This window comes from Paroedura picta, chromosome 15, assembly GCF_049243985.1.
Source record: "Paroedura picta isolate Pp20150507F chromosome 15, Ppicta_v3.0, whole genome shotgun sequence".
Lineage (NCBI taxonomy): Eukaryota > Metazoa > Chordata > Lepidosauria > Squamata > Gekkonidae > Paroedura > Paroedura picta.
Genome location: NC_135383.1, coordinates 8,520,279 through 8,536,044, shown reverse-complemented (window position 1 = coordinate 8,536,044; position 15,766 = coordinate 8,520,279). Strand labels below are relative to the sequence as shown.

Here is a 15,766-nt window from a genome sequence, read left to right as displayed (position 1 = left end):
ATTTGGGCTCTGTCCCGCATTCACGTTACACTCGCTGCTCTCCCCTTAAAAACAAACTCTGAAAGACAACAAAGACGAGAGGCAGGATATTGTGCAATTGCCATTTCCAAATTCGGATCCCGATTCAAACAGTTCTGGCAGCTGTTCCGAAATCTGCCGCGCCGCTTTGGATGAATCTCCTTTATGAGCACATTATGTAGCTTCTCCATGCCTCCGTTCTCATGTGACTCACACCAAACTGCTCTTAAAATTCACGAAAGAGCAAGAGAAGAAAGCAGTGCCTCCAAGCTCAAGGGGGATATCTTCCCCTCACTAAGGGTACTGCATCCGCTGGGAACAAATCAGATTGCCGAAACGAAACACGTACACTTGCGGAACATTTTATGCAGGGTTGAACCCATGGTGCAGCGCAACTGCAAATAAAGACGCACACAAAACGGCGGGGGAGGAGGTATTTCACGTGCGCTAAGTCATCAATAATAGCCTATGAGCTGATATCATTTCAGTTGGTAGACAAATTTCCCAGGTAAATCTGGCTGTCAAAATGATACTCACCCAAGTAGGTTCTGTACATGCACCTATCCCTAAAATATATAGAGGGGGAAATAATCCAGAAGAAAGAATCCCTGAGAACACACAAGGCATCTTCTTCTCACCAAATAATTTACGCTCTGCTAACCTCCATACATCTGGAATTGGGGAAGGGCACGTTTTCCTGAGCAAAGGCGAGCTGGTCTTTTTCTTCGTAGTAAATAGCATGGGGATCTCTATCATTCTGCGCCCAATGGCCCAATTCTGCCCAATCTCAGGTTCCATTGTGGCTCTGTTGCTTGCTTGGCTCCTGAAGGCTCTGTCAGAACCTATCACAGGACTTTAATTACCCAGAAACCCTCTCTAAGAACAAGTTTTCCCTGGTGGAATCTAACATGGAGCAGAGTAAAACATGCTCAGGGAGGTGCCTCCCCATCCCTGTCAGATTCTCAAAATAGATCCAAAAGAGAGAAAGAGAAAGAGAGAGAGAGAGAGAGCATGGAAAGGAAAAATCAATCCATCCAGCAATCAGAATAATGTATTTCCTTTAGGCTGCCACACAAACTCTGATGTAAGTAATTGATCAAGAGGCTTACGGCTTGCCTTAACAGATGGTATGCTAATAATTGCACTATTATTGTATCCCAGTGGGCCCTGCCTTAGAGAAAGAAACGCTCCCCTCTCCATTTTAGCTTTAGCTGTGGGTGTGGGGGAGTGTTACCAAGGAACCCCCTCCGATCTAGATGCATGCTGTCTGCCCTGATTCTATTACGGGCTAAATTCTCCTTGGCAGCCATGACAGGAGCTAGCACTGCCTTGCTACGGAGAAGCTGAGGGAGAGGCTGTCCTCAGGCTGTGCTAATGAGTGGCCAAAACCTCGGGCGCTTAGATTGATTCGCTGGTGGGACTTCTGCCTGTCAGCCTGGTGCCACGGGGGCTTGCAAAGCCAAACACCCATCTTGGTCTTATCAAGGGAATTTCATCAGCCACCGCCAGTCGTGTCAATTTCGATTGAGGGACAGGCATGTCAATGTCACTTTTCTGGTGGCTGATGTTTTTGTCTACAGTTCTTAAGTCAAAAGAACTGCCTACATTCCTCAAAGAGCTTTATGCTCCGCTACTTCCAGCTTCCTGGTGAGCCCTGGCCCCAAGGAAGCTCGCCAGAGATTTCCTTGTCCTGGCCTCCACCTGGTGGAATGAGCTCCCAGAGGAGATCAGGGCCATGACGGAAGTAGAACAGTTCCGCAGGGCCTGCAAAAGGGAGCTCCTCCGCCAGGCATTTGGTTGAGGTCGACCAGATTCAACACCTTCCACGGGGCCCCTGAGCCTCCCTGCCATGAAAAGCGCAAGTTGGCTGGTCTTCAAGGAGACACTGGACCCACCTTTTATTTTCTATGGGTCTGTTCTGCAAAGCGCTGGGCTGTGCATTGAACCAAGGACTGTCCCTCAGGGGACCTTACAACTCAGGGGGCCTGCCTCTAGCTATCGACACCCTGAACTACGTGCACATTTCCCGACGGGTGGGTGCGTGGGCCAAACAGAGCAAGCAGCCTGCAAACACACAAGGATAACAGCCCCGTCAAGCCCGCCGGCCCAAATCCACCCATTCTTCATTAGCAAAATCGCACCAGAAAAGCTCCAACAGGCCTTTTCCGTCGGCTCTAAATCAGCACCAAACGCAGCCACTCAGCAACAATTTCCCCAATATGCTTCGGCAGGGACTTCAATGCTCCGATGACTCAGCAGGCAGACCTCTTGTGACTTTAATGGCAGAGCTGAGAAATGTACCCCTTCTTTAAGGGGTATCTATGCAGCAATCGGAAGTGGGAAATCAGGGGAGGCTGTGCTGGTTGTCTCCCTGCTTGCACAGGTGAGGGAGAGGGTGTCTATGGGGCAGAAAGTCTGCAAGGGAACACCAGGTGCCAAATGAGAAAAGCTTACTTTCCCCCCAAGTGGCCACCCTCCTTGCTCTGAGGTCTGCAGGAGGATGGCAACGTAAATATTGCTTTACTATATCAGGCCAAGTCCTGTTTAGTCTAGCCGTCCACTTTCGGCTACAACCATTGTGCAGCTCACAAGCAGGGTAGAAAGGATCTATCTGCTTTAGGATGCTTAGGGCTGATCCTGCGTTGAGCAGGGGGTTGGACTAGATGGCCTGTATGGCCCCTTCCAACTCTATGATTCTAGGATTCTATGATCTCCTGTCCTGTTTACCCCCCAGCCTCTGGTAGACTGCCTCGGAATACTGAGGCTCCATTTCCCATTACTGCATCAAATGATTGCTGAACAGCCCATGAATTTGCGGGTGCTTCGTTTTTCAGCTAACGGTCAAGCATAAAACGTTGGGGGTGACTGCAGAGAAGAACTCCCATCTTCATTCAAGAATTCGCTCTGCATGCTTATTTTACTCAGCTAGCCTAATTGCCAAGGTACAAGACACCAGGTTCATGGGCTGCTCCACAGTGTGACATCTGTGGTATCCCCCCCCTTTTGGGGCACACAATAGTGAAGCAGGGTGCTTCAGCATTCGTTCTATTCTAAAAATGACTTTCCACATGAGTCAGAGAGCACAGTGACACGTAAGGGCCGGATATGTGCCATGGCGGTGCCATTGGCTCCAGCTGTCTCACCCTGCCACTGTAGGAACACAAGAACGTGCATGATGCCAACCCATTCAGCCCACAGTTTGCCACTTGGCTGGAGCAGGACGCTCCTGATTCGACCCCCTGGGACCTTTGCAAGCAGAAGGCTCCCAATCCGACCCCTGGGGACCTTTGGATGCAATGACAGCAGGAGCTCTCTGCTCCACACCTAGGCGGGTATGCGGTAGCTTCATATGCTCTTCGAACTCTCCAGTGGAGATCCTTCCTCACTGCTTTATCAGCAATATAGCAGAGATTGCCTAGGGCTCCCGACAAATTAAGCCGCTAAGCTTCGAGCCACTCTCCCCCGATGGTCCGCAAAGTTTCAGAGGCAAGGCGAGCCAAGCTTCTGTCTTCTTGCAGGTCCCCTGTTTGCCCACCTCCTGCAGAAGCTTGTTTTTGTAGCTCAAACTGACCCTGCCAACACCGGCCAGGGCCCAGCATGTAAAGCAAGAGCCATTTAAGCGTTAAAGACTTCAGAGTGACAGGGTTCAGGCACGGTAGCATGCAAAAATATGCCTTCTGCCCTTATCGTCTTGGAAGTGGTTGTTCTGGAAGGCTTTTCAAACGGATAGAGGGCTCCACACATGGCCTTCGGATTCCAGATTGCGAGGTTCTATTTTTGATTTTGTTTCACGCAAATCTGAGATCCGTCTGAGACTTCTGCCGCTTTTTCAATCTATGCCGTTTTAAAATTGTGTCGATGGTGTTGTTTTCTAACCGGTTTGCTTAGGCATTCCTGTTTGTTATTGTAAGTCAGTGGTTCTCAACTTTCCTAATACAGTTCCTCATGTCGTGGTGACCCCCAACCATAAAATTATGCAGGTGTTCTTTCACAGAAATTAAACCAAAACTGAGCAGTGGCGTGAAGATTCATGGTTCATGATTGTATATAAATTGGGTTTTTCTTCCGGGGTTTCTCAGTTCAGTTCTGCCTCTTGTCCGACCATGCTGATCTCGCTCTTTTCCGCTGCTCCAGACAGACGAACGCTCTATCTCGATCTACCCCGCAAGGCTGTTGTGTGGATGGTGCCCCCCCCCCCCAGCCAAGCTGCTTGCCCTGCTGCGACCCCTGTGAAAGGGGTCCTGACCCCCAGGTTGGGAAACACTGTTGTAAGTGGTCTCAAGTGATCTTTGAAGGCAAAGGGCAAGGAAAGGAAAGGAATAGCATTTCAGGGCCACATCTTGTGCAGGACTACTGTAAAACCCAGGGGAACGGAATGCCTGCACCACTGAGTTTTCACACTGTGCTTATCTACAGAGGAAGCCAGAGTGAGCGGCCATCCCCACTTTAACACAAGGCTGCCGGGATAACCCTAGTCCTTCATTCCCATTCTCTTATTCTCTCTCCCACTTTCTTCTCTGACCTAATTCACTGGGACGTTGGGAGGCTAAAACAGAGAAGGAAGAAGGACACACTCAGATAGACAGGTGGCTTCTGCATTCAGAAGCGTCTTCCTCTGAGCAGCAAGTGCCAGTGAAGGCTTACCCAAGGCTTTCTCAGCCAGGATTTCATGAAACATGGGGGTTTCTTGCCGGCCCTGGAATGGGTGGGAGTTAATCAATTTTTAAAATGTCTTTTTAAAAAGGTGTGAAACATTCATCACCTGATAGGACCGTACATGGTCCTGTTGGCCACACGCCCCCTCCCAAAACAGCCAATGGTGGGCCTGAAGAGGGTGGGAAGGGGCGGGGCCCTGGGTGGGCGTGTCCACAGCTCTGCTTCCCAATTATTTTCTGCACAATTGCGCACCTTCTGGCGTTTCTCCAAGCCTGAAGAATGTTTCAGGGGGTCCTCAGTGGCAAAAAAAAAAAAAGCCGAGAAGGGCTGGCTTGCACTTTTATGAATGTTTTGTGGACTTCCTGCAAGTACCAGATTGCTGCTGCTGCAAACAGGATACAGATTTGGCAGGGCACTTCTTATGCAGGCACGGGGCAGGGAGAGAAACGGAAACGTGGTCCTCGGTTTCAAAGATGTTCCTGGGGTTTTCTCCTCTCCTAATCAATGACGGCTGCTGCAGCCCGGTGCCCTCTGCCAAGCGGCCCATCCCTCGCCAGACCTGGAAGGTGTTCGCCCACCCACATTGCGTGCTGCAACTCCGCAGCCCAGGAGCCCTTGGACGGAAAAATGACTCTGCCTCTTCTGCAAGCTTTGCAGAGTCAGGTCTTCCCAGTTCAGTGCCTGTAGCCAAGCGAGCCAGGGACGGTAAAGGATAGAAAACTCAAAAGCAGGGGTAGTCAAACTGCGGCCCTCCAGATGTCCATGGACTACAATTCCCAGGAGCCCCCTGCCAGCATTCGCTGGCAGGGGGCTCCTGGGAATTGTAGTCCATGGACATCTGGAGGGCCGCAGTTTGACTACCCCTGCTCAAAAGAAAACCTCATTGGTTACAAGTTATAGCTGCTGAGCAGGGTTCTTTCTGGCACGACATATGGGAACGCGCATGTGAATGAGAGCTGGGCAGATACAGAGAGGGGTGGTTTTTGGAAACAGAAGAAGAAGAGTTGGTTCTTATATGCCACTTTTCTCTACCCAATGGAGTCTCAAAGTAGCTTACAATCCTCTTCCCTTTCCTCTCCCCACAACAGACACCCTGCGAGGGAGGTGAGGCTGAGAGAGCCCTGATATTACTGAAGAAGAAGAAGAATTGGTTTGGTGTAGTGGCCAGTTTGGTGTAGTGGTTAGGAGTGCGGACTTGTAATCTGGCATGCCGGGTTTGATTCTGCGCTCCCCCACATGCAACCAGCTGGGTGACCTTGGGCTCGCCACGGCACTGATAAAACTGTTCTGACCGGGCAGTGATATCAGTGCTCTCTCAGCCTCACCCACCCCACAGGGTGTCTGTTGTGGGGGGAGGAATGGGAAGGCGACTGTAAGCCGCTTTGAGCCTCCTTCGGGTAGGGAAAAGCGGCATATAAGAACCAACTCTTCTTCTTCTTCTTCTTCTTATATGCCGCTTTTCTCTACTCGAAGGAGTCTCAAAGCGGCTTACAATCGCCTTCCCTTTCCTCTCCCCACAACAGACACCCTGTGAGGGAGGTGAGGCTGAGAGAGCCCTGATATCACTGCTCGGTCAGGACAGCTTTATCAGTGCTCTGATGAGCCCAAGATCACCCAGCTGGCTGCACGTGGGGGAGCAGGGAATCAAACCCGGCTCGCCAGATTAGAAGTCCGCCCTCCTGACCACTACACCATTTTAAAGTCCAATGCAGGGAAACGCTCCCCTCCAGTTTGGCAGAGGAGAGCCTCAGGATGCCCAGTATCCCAGGAGCAGGCTGAAGACGCTCCCTTGTGTCCCTGCTGCCAGATGCCAGCCTCTTTAGCAATTCATTTGATTAAATATATTTTAATCAGAGGCACTGAGGTCCTTTCATTGTGCTCGGCTGGAGACAGTGTCCTTGCCTGGGGGGCAAATCTTTCAGGAAGTTCACAGTGACTCAAGCGCTTCTTCACGCAGTCTCCCGGCTGGCTGCTGTCGCCCAGGGACATCAGCCTTCTGCAGTGCTCATGTCTTTGCTGTACACCAGAACCTCTCACAATTCTGAGGCTTTGACAGCCCTTTTTCCTTCTCCCCCCCCCCCCCCATGCTCCTAGGACTCCTTGGGCTTCCTCGGGAGGTGGTGGGTTCTCCTTCTTTGGAAGTTTTTAAGCAGAGGCTAGATTGTCTTCTGGCAGAAATGGTGATTTTATGAACTCAGGTGTGTTGGTTGTGTGCGGGTGGGCAGGGAGGGATGTGCCGGTGTTTGTCTCTTGTGGCCCTTCCTTGCATACCCAGGGAATTGCTGATTGCCACTGTGGGATGGTAGGTGAATTTCCTCCAGGCCAGGCTGGATTTTGGAGATTTTTGGTGGGGGAGATCACTGGGACATTGGGGTCATTGTGGGCAGGCAGATAGTTGTGAGTTCCTGCATGGTGCAGGGGGTTGGACTAGATGGCCCTGGAGGTCCCTTCCAACTCTATGATTCTGTGATTCCAAGTTACCAACACCCATCCTTCCCCACAGAGGAGCTGGATGATACTGCCTTTCAGACCGAGTTCTATCATTTTTCATCATAGATTTCATTCTGCACTCTCGATCAGCAAAAAAGAAACAGTGACAGATAAGGAAGGACGGCTTTCGCTACAAACCTGCAGGACACCCCAGGTTTGCAGAAAAATACAGAATTGAAAAGGGCAATTAACATTTCCAAAAATAACAGGAACAGTGCTTGAAGAAAATAATAGCCAGTGATCTCTCGAAGACCATTGGGGATGTTGCTAGGCAACCACAACATCACTGAACTTTCGAAGCACTGGATTCTGCAGGCAAACCTGGCCTGGTGCAGCGACCACCACGCAACTTGGCTACCAACTACTCAGTCAGGCTTTTCTTGGGGAGAGGCTGCCAAAGGCAAGGAGGGAGGGAAAATTAAATACAGAGGGAACAGATGGAGGTAGTTTGGTTGGTGGGTGAGAAGAAGAGAAGGAAGCAGGCAACAGAGACGGGCTGTGGGTCACTGCCAAGGAAGGGAAAGGAGAAATGCTGGGGGAGGGAGATACGTGGAAAAATTAGATGCCAAAAAGAGCATCACATGATTGGGAGGAGGTAGAAACCAAGCTCAAGTGATTTAAGGAGTGAGGGGTATCTTCTATAAAAGACATCTGCCTCTTTGTTTTAGGGGAAAACAACAAAAGCAATCAAGACCGAGGAGGTACAATTACTTCAAAAAACATGCTATGAATGATGTAGAGATAATTTCCCCCCCTCTTCCCTGGCAACCCTAATCAAGGTTCAAATCAAGGTGTCACCCTTGGCGTATTTACACCTTACTATGACCCTCATTTTTACCATTCTACAGATACGTAAATCACGGGATCGTTCGGGGAAACAGGGCTACAGTTAATATCTGTGGAATTTCTGGTACTGCTCATTGCTTTGACACCTGCACACATTATACGGCTGCACTGTTTCTCTTGCTTCATCACCCAATTTTGCTCCGTGGCGGGTTGTATTCTCACATGGCGTCATTGCACGTCATATAAATACATTTATTTAGAGCACCATTGTCAGATTTTGTGATCCCACATTGCTGATTGCCTGCATTATAACGGTTAGAACGCTCTGACTATATTGTTTCAAATCACGTAATCAGCTCTGAGACTCAGTGAGAAACGGGGACGCTATGAAACAAACACGCTAAGCCAGTTTGCTTCGACAGACTGGGAGGGATGCGACTCGGTTTGGGAAAATGTTGCCACCCAAGCAGTGCGGGAAATCGTAGCAAGGAGATGGCAGCCATGACAGCCAATATGCTCACGCTCGCATATGACAACAGTTGGGTTAATGGGCACGATGTCCAGAAATCTGTGGCTAGAGAACACTTCCCTTGTTCACATTTCCTCTTCAGGCACATGGGGGTACAGTTTACACTGAGGCCACAATGTGAAGGAAGATTTAAGCTTTCTTCCCACCCTTCAGTGGCATTTTCCTAATCCGAAACAGCCTTGGGGTCTCTGGTCCAGATTGTCACGCAAGACCTCATTTCACCTTTCCTGCGTTGTCTCCACTCTGGGACGCGTGGAGGGAAAGCTGTTCGACAGCCGGTCCAGGCCAGAGCTACCAAAGAGCCTGACAGGATGCGCACACAAGGGGAAATGTCGGAAGACCAGATCTCTGAGAAAACAAGCCTGAACTGCAGAAGGAACGACCCAGAGGTGGAAAGGGCAGCTGCCTCAACAGTGTAGCGCACATGAAGTTCTTGAGCGCAACTTCTGATTGCAGACCCGGCAGAGGTAGCTCGCTCACTAGCAAACCTGTGAGCTGCGGTGGGCTTCTTGGACGGCAGAAAAACACCCTGCCCAAGCAGACTTTTCCACGTGGCCTGCCTTTCCATACGACGAAGGCCCTACAAGTCATTCTCCAGTTCAGCCTTTCTCAACTTTTTTACCCTTGAGAAACCCCTGAAACGATTCTGGAGAATCGCACAATTCTGCAGAATATGGTTGGGAAGCAGAGCTGTGGACACGCCCACCTGGGGAATTTCTCTGTAGTCAGAAGATAGGCTGTAATTCTGGGCAATCCTCAGGCCCCCTATGCAGTAGGGACACGATCGGATACTTTAAAGAGGCTTCATCACCCCTGCCTCCTCTCGTGTGATGTGGGCTGAAATTCTGCTCCTGAACAAGCACAGATGTGAGAGCAGCAGCAGCAGCACCCAACCGACACAGGTGACACCAAGCAGAAAACGCAAAGCCAGCCGTTTCCTGCTGAGCTTTGGCAAGAAGCTGGAGGTTGCTGAAGTCAGAGATGGGGAGTGGGTTGGAGGCTGGGGAGGAAGTTGAGTAAGAAAACACACGGACACACTCCCCAACGGGCAACGCAAGCCGGAAACCCACAGGCAGTTGTGAGGACAGGAGGAGAAATACAAAAGGAGGAGGATCTTTCCTACAAAAGTCAAAGCAAGGCTCTAGTTCGCATGCTTTTTGAGTTAACCCATCTGCCCTGGATTTGCTCAAGGATCAAAAAAGCAACAATAACCACCGCCCAATAGTAAAAACCATTTTGTATTGCTTCCCAGCCTGGTCACTAGGAAAGATTATCAATCACAAAGTATATATAAGTTTGTCAGTGTGCTTTTCTTTTGCTGTGATGGAGGACTCCTCTGCTATTGGGCTACTTCTTTCTCCCAACATGATGTTGAAAAAGATGCATCCAGAACTACGCACTTTGTTGGCACAAGGGGAAAGGGAGGGCTATTTGGAAACATATATATGGTTTGCTATTAGCAAATCAGATAGGATTGTGACACTCTCCTGCCCTCTCGTGAGAAATAAAGTTTCTAGGGGAAAAGTTACACATGCGCCTGTGAAATATCTTTTTAAAACATCTTTGGCAGAGAAAAGGTAGCAAAGATGTTTGAGAATAAGAACCTAAAAGGAGCACAGGTGAATCTGAGCATGCAGTCTGGCATCTTGTCGCTAAATATGGCCCACCAGATTTATTGTAATCCACTTTGTGAGCAAAGCATGATGCGTACGGAGGTACACTGCTTCAGAAGACAGAGGTTCTATTTAGTCCTTATGGCTCATAGTCAGGGGTTGCCCTGCCATCGTAAATTTGTCTAATCCTTTAATCAAACTGTTGCCAGGTCTTGCAAGAGGGATAGGCACGGACGTTCCTGCAAGCAGGCCATACCGCATGAAAACATTCGAAGGGAACTTGAATTGGCATGCCAGTCTGGAAGAAGCATGGTATTTAAGGTATCATCAAAGAGACCTGTCTCATATGTGAGTACAAGTCCATGCCTTGTTCGCTTGGCCTTTCCCTTCACTTCTGACGTTCGTACTGTTTCTCTTATGGCCACTGAAATTTCGATTGTCGGTGGCTTAAGACTGAGACCGTTCTTAGAGAATCATAGAGTTGGAAGGGACCTCCTCGGTCACCTAGTCCAACCCCCTGCACTATGCAGGACACTCACCACCCTATAGCTCATCCACTGTCACCTGCCACCCCCTTGAACCTTCACAGAATCAGCTGCTATCCAGCCTGTTTAAAAATCTCTAAAGATGAAGAACCCACCACCTCCTGACGAAGCCTGTTCTACTGAAAAACTGGGCTTCTCTTTTTTTTCATGTTCAGGGTACTGAAGGATACCCACATCAGTATACATAAAAATATATGTTGCAAACAAGGATTGGGGGGTGGGGGGACATGAATTCAGGCCCCTGTTAGTCAACACTACAATAAACCTTTATTGCCATATCAAATCATCATTACATAGGGTCAAGGGAGAGTAATACAAGATAAACAAAGAAACAGAAATCCCTGGCAGTCATGAAATATATCAGGCAACTTTTCGCCAGTTACATCCCCTCTGCTACAATGCTAACAATGCATTCCTAGGGGGAGTTATTCCAGTCTAAACTCATTCCTTTCAGTGGGGTTAGAGCAGCCTTTCTCAGCTTTCTTACCATTGAGAACCCCCGGAAACATCCTTCAGCCTTCGAGAAACCCCAATCATGGTACGATCCTGCAGAATATGGCTGGGAAGCATTGCTGTGTCCATGCCCACCCAGGGCCTCTCCCCTTCCCACCCCCTCCAGGCCCATCATTGGCCATTTTGGGAGGCGGTGGATGGGTTGACATGACCATCTATGGTCACATCATCCGACAAATGCTTACCGAATTAAAAAAACATATTAAAAATTCATTAGCTCTCACCCACTTGGGAAACCCTTCCAGGGCCGTCGAGAAGCCTCAGGGCTCCACGAACCCCTGGTTGAGAAAGCCCTGCTTAGACGGAAATAGCTCTCTTTAGGTCTTCACTGTAAAAGAGGAGGTGAGAACGCGTAGGCCTCTAACATCCTGGAGGACGAGCAGGACTTAAGCAATAAATTGCATTCAGCAGGGTTGTTCTTTCGGCTTAATGGCCCAGCGGCAGGCTTCCGGTGGCTGCTTTTTACGCCGCGCCGACAGCGTTCCCCCTCTGCGGTCTCCATGTTGCATTACTAAAGCTCTTTCTCAAGAATGAGCCCTTGACGGCTTTTGGTACACAAGAAGCATGGCTTCCAGACATATCCCAGAGAAACAGCAAGAAATGATTGTGAATGATTATCTATTGCTTTCATCCTCAAGTTTCAGCTGACTTACGGCGACCCTGCAGGGGTGGCAGAACTGTGGCGCTCCGGTTGTCCGTGGACTACAATTCCCATGAGCCCCTGCACGCTCGTGCTGGCAGGGGCTCATGGGAATTGTAGTCCACGGACATCCGGAGCGCCACAGTTCTGCCACCCCTGCCAAATCAAGAGACAAACATATGGGCGATTTGCCATTCCCTGCGTCTGTGTGGCAACCCTTCCATTCCCCGGTGATGTCCCATTCAAATACTAACCAAGACCAAGCTTGGTTTTTCCGATGACCATTTGGTCTTCAACTCAAACCAAGACTACTTTTTATTTTTATTGTGGATCTAGACCCTCCCTCCCAACACTGCAATCTTTGTCCCCATCCAAGTCTGAAAAGCCCCCCCGCCCCAGCTTCCAAAACTGCTTTGAATAGAAAATGCTGCATCGGGAAGGTAACTGTTCGTACAATCCTATGCACAGTTACTCCAGTCTAATGGGCTTAGATTGGTATCACTCTGCACTGGATGGTGCTGCAGACCACCAACCGGTCAGTGTCCCTTCTTATACGCTGTATCTGCCCTCCCTACAGAAAGAATCCTGTGCCAAGGTCCCATCAGAGGCCAACCAACGATCACAGAGACAGATCCTGACACATAGCCCGTTTTCTGCTAGTGTATTCACCAGCCAGAGTGAAACAAGCCTTTTGGGGGGGGCTGTTTGCAAAGACCTTCTATGTCTTAACCCCCCCCCCCAGACACACACACTTCATCCAACAACTGTCACAACCCCTTGCTGCAACCAATTCCAAAGCAACCAGGTCTGCAGGCCTCGGTCTTCACCGCCTCACCTGTGCCAATCTGCCAGGTACGGCACTTCCACCAAACCCCCTACGAACCCACCGTTGCATTCCTTCCTTTTGAGTGTGCGTGTGTGTGTGTGGGCGGGAGAAGCCCCCGGCTGAATTCCTCCAGCACCCTAGCAATGCCCCAATAAGCAGAACCACCTTTTCGGTGAGGAATCTTGAAAAAAAGGAAAACATCCAGGTACGAAATCTAAGGACAAAAAGGAGAGCCGGCGAAACCAAGCCCCCCAGGCGCCCTGCCGCTCTTATTTTATCCATCCCTGCAGCTGGCGGAGGCTTGGTGGCTGCTGCAATCCCTGCAAACGCAGCCTTGGGGAGGAGGGGGGAGAGACTCCCGGGGCAGAAGCAATCCCCATCCCTCCCACCCCCTGTCTGCATGGACAGACAAGCACATCCATTTCCTGGTGCCTCTGCAGCACTGCAGAGCGGGAAAAGGAGAAAGCCCTGGCCCCCCTGGCCCTTCCACCCCAAAGGCTGCAACCCTCCTCCCAGCATCCCCCCAGCATCCCCCCAGCACCCTCACCTTTCCCCCTCCACCCATGCCAGCCGTGCAGGGGGGCTGTGCTCGAGCCCCGCTTCCAGTGCATCCCCCTCCGCAATTGCAAGCCGCCCCGGGACCCTGCCCGCCCCCTCCCCTGCAATTGCGGGCAGCCCCCCGTCCCCACCCCCGGCGACCCCCTTCCCCCGCACCTGCAACCGCAGCAGCAGCAGCAACGCCCGCGACCGAAGCTCCGCCAGCTCACACCATCTTCGCCCGCGTGGAAGGGGAACTCGCCCCCCGAGCTCCTCATTGGCCGCCGGGCCGCGCCAGTCAGCCGCATGCAAATCAGCAGGGCCGGGATTGGCCGGCCTGGGAAACGCCTCGCCGTGACTGGCGGGCGGCGGAGCCAATCCCCGGAGGCCTCCTGCATCCCCCTCTCCGCAACAGCAGCATCAGCATCTCTCAAGGGTTGGGTACCCATTGGTACCCAAAGACCCTTTTCCCCTCCACCCCAAACGGCCCCTTCTGCATTTCTCCGCTGCGTTGCAATTGGCAGCATGATCCTCCCTCTCTCAAATGAGTGGGCAGTAGGTTCAGGAGCGGGGAAAGGGAATACTGCTTTACACAGAGAGGGATGAAAATGTGGAATTTGCTGCCAGAGGATGGAGCGTGAAAAGGGGATTCGATAGATTCCTTGGTTACTAGCCGGGGTGACTGAGGCTAGTTGAGAATCACATTCAGAATCCCAGAGGCAGGAGGCAGCATCAGGGGAAGGCCTCGGCCTCTCTGCCCTGTTGTGGGCCATCCAGAGGAACTGGCTGGCCATTGGGTGAGGCAGGATGCTGGATGAGATGGGCCATTGGTGTGATCCAGCAGGACTCTTCTTCTATTTCTTAAGGCTGCAATATTACACGTGCTTACATGGAAGTTGGTGCTTAGGGACAAAATGGGTCTTCATTCTGAGCGGGATGGGTAGATTCATTGGCAGCGAGGAACCTTAGTCTGTTGTGACCCTCCCAAAAAAGGAGAGGCCCGTGACACCCTAAAAAAAACAACTCATTTACTGTAGAGCCTGAGCTTTTCTGTGCTGCAGCCCTCTGTTTGATGCTGCCAGATAAGGCATCTTCTAAGCATGTATGCACAAGTTCTGCCTGAAATTGCTCCACAACTTCCCTTTTTGTCCCCCTAATGAGGGGCGGGGGGATGTCCCCTTGTGTCAATGAGCGGAAAATGATATCTTGGTTCACCAGAGCTGAAGACTGTTAATTTATTCAGTATTCTGGCCTCTGGGAAACTGTTCCACAAGGTTGTGTGTGTAAAGCACTGTTGTCAACGTATTGTGTTCAAAGCAACAGCTAAACAGAGGAGGTTGTAATTGGCTCTGTGCAGCAATGCTGGACTTCCTTGGACTCCCATCCAAGTACTAATCAGGGCTGACCCTCCTTAATTTTGACGTGGGCCATCCAGGTCAAAGCCAAGTAAGGCTGCCACTTTTGACTCCTTGACCTTTAATAGCAGAAATATATGTGCAAAGAAAAGGAATGTTTTCCCTGATGACCATTTTGTGAAAAGTTTCATCTGCTTGGCAGCATTTGTTACTGAGCAAAGCCAGGAAGATGAATAGTATAGCAATAATATTTATTTATTTAGATGTATTGTGTCTCAGGGCAGTTTACAAGGAACATAAATCGTGCAATACAATACAATAATAACCTGCTGGTTATATATACAGCTTGCATATACAGCTGGAGATGGATCCAGGCAAAATGCAGCAGTGCCTGGCTGCATCCTGTCTATTTTGATAGCATAATTTTTCCCAGCAAAGGTTCCCAAAGGCAGGGTGGGCTATAAATCCCATTAATTAATAAATTAAAAAAAACTTCCTCTATTAAATTTCTAAACGCCAGGTCGCTGTTCAAAACATGAACCAGGCCCGTAAACACAAAGAGTTTGCAAACCCCCGCCCCCTGCTAGTCACAGTCCTTTCCCCGCCCCAGTTCTTCCCGCGCTCGAATCTCCGCAGCCCCAAGCACCGCCCCCTTTTCGGTTGCCTTGGCAGCGTCCCTGCTACAACCACCGCTGAATCCGTTTGGAGCGTACCAAGTAGAAGGGTTATGGAGGGGGGGGGAACACGGAGGAAGAGACAGAGAAATAAAGAGCGAAGAGGCAAAGGTAAAACTTGATTAGGAATTAAAACCAAGGAGAAGGTCTACCGGGGTTTAGCGGCGGGAGAAAGCCATTTGCGCAAGCGAAAATGGAAACTGGGCCTCCACGTCCACCCCTCTCCAGCAGGCTAATGGGTCCGGCTGGGCAAAATGGCGGCCGCCCGACGAGTGAAGGGGAGCGCGAGAGTGGCAGGTAAGCGAAAGGGGGGAGTAGGGAATGAGAGGAGCCTGCTGATTGGCTGGCCGTCCCCCTCATAAATAGTGGGGGGCAACCCTACTTTGCCCCCCCTTCTCCCTCCAGCTTTCCAACCAGCGCATGCCCGCCCGGCCCTAAACACCTTCCTTGGACCATGCAAAGCAACAACAGGGATGAGAATGAAGCCTCTGAGCATGTGCAGAAGGTGCTTATTCCCCTCCCCCCGGGCCATGGGAAGTTTTAAAAAAAGGAGCCTCTGGGAATGTGCAGAGGGCACTCTTGGC

The 15,766-nt window shown here is 50.6% G+C and overlaps 2 protein-coding genes across 6 annotated transcripts in view; one reads left to right on the top strand and one right to left on the bottom strand.

Annotated features, from left to right (window-relative positions):
* The window catches only part of KCNAB2 (potassium voltage-gated channel subfamily A regulatory beta subunit 2), a 78,009-nt gene extending 64,566 nt beyond the window's left edge, over positions 1-13,443 (bottom strand). For both annotated transcript variants that reach the window (XM_077311333.1, XM_077311336.1), the window contains exon 1: positions 13,331-13,443. The gene's annotated coding sequence lies outside the window, so the exon portion shown is untranslated. The remainder of the gene's footprint in view (positions 1-13,330) is intronic.
* Positions 13,444-15,284: 1,841 nt separating this feature from the next.
* The window catches only part of NPHP4 (nephrocystin 4), a 78,624-nt gene continuing 78,142 nt past the window's right edge, over positions 15,285-15,766 (top strand). The window contains exon 1 of one of the 4 annotated variants that reach the window (XR_013226727.1): positions 15,285-15,479. The gene's annotated coding sequence lies outside the window, so the exon portion shown is untranslated. Of the gene's footprint in view, positions 15,480-15,544; positions 15,688-15,766 lie in introns of those variants that run through there. The other 3 variants (XM_077311192.1, XM_077311190.1, XM_077311191.1) reach the window with 3 other exon arrangements.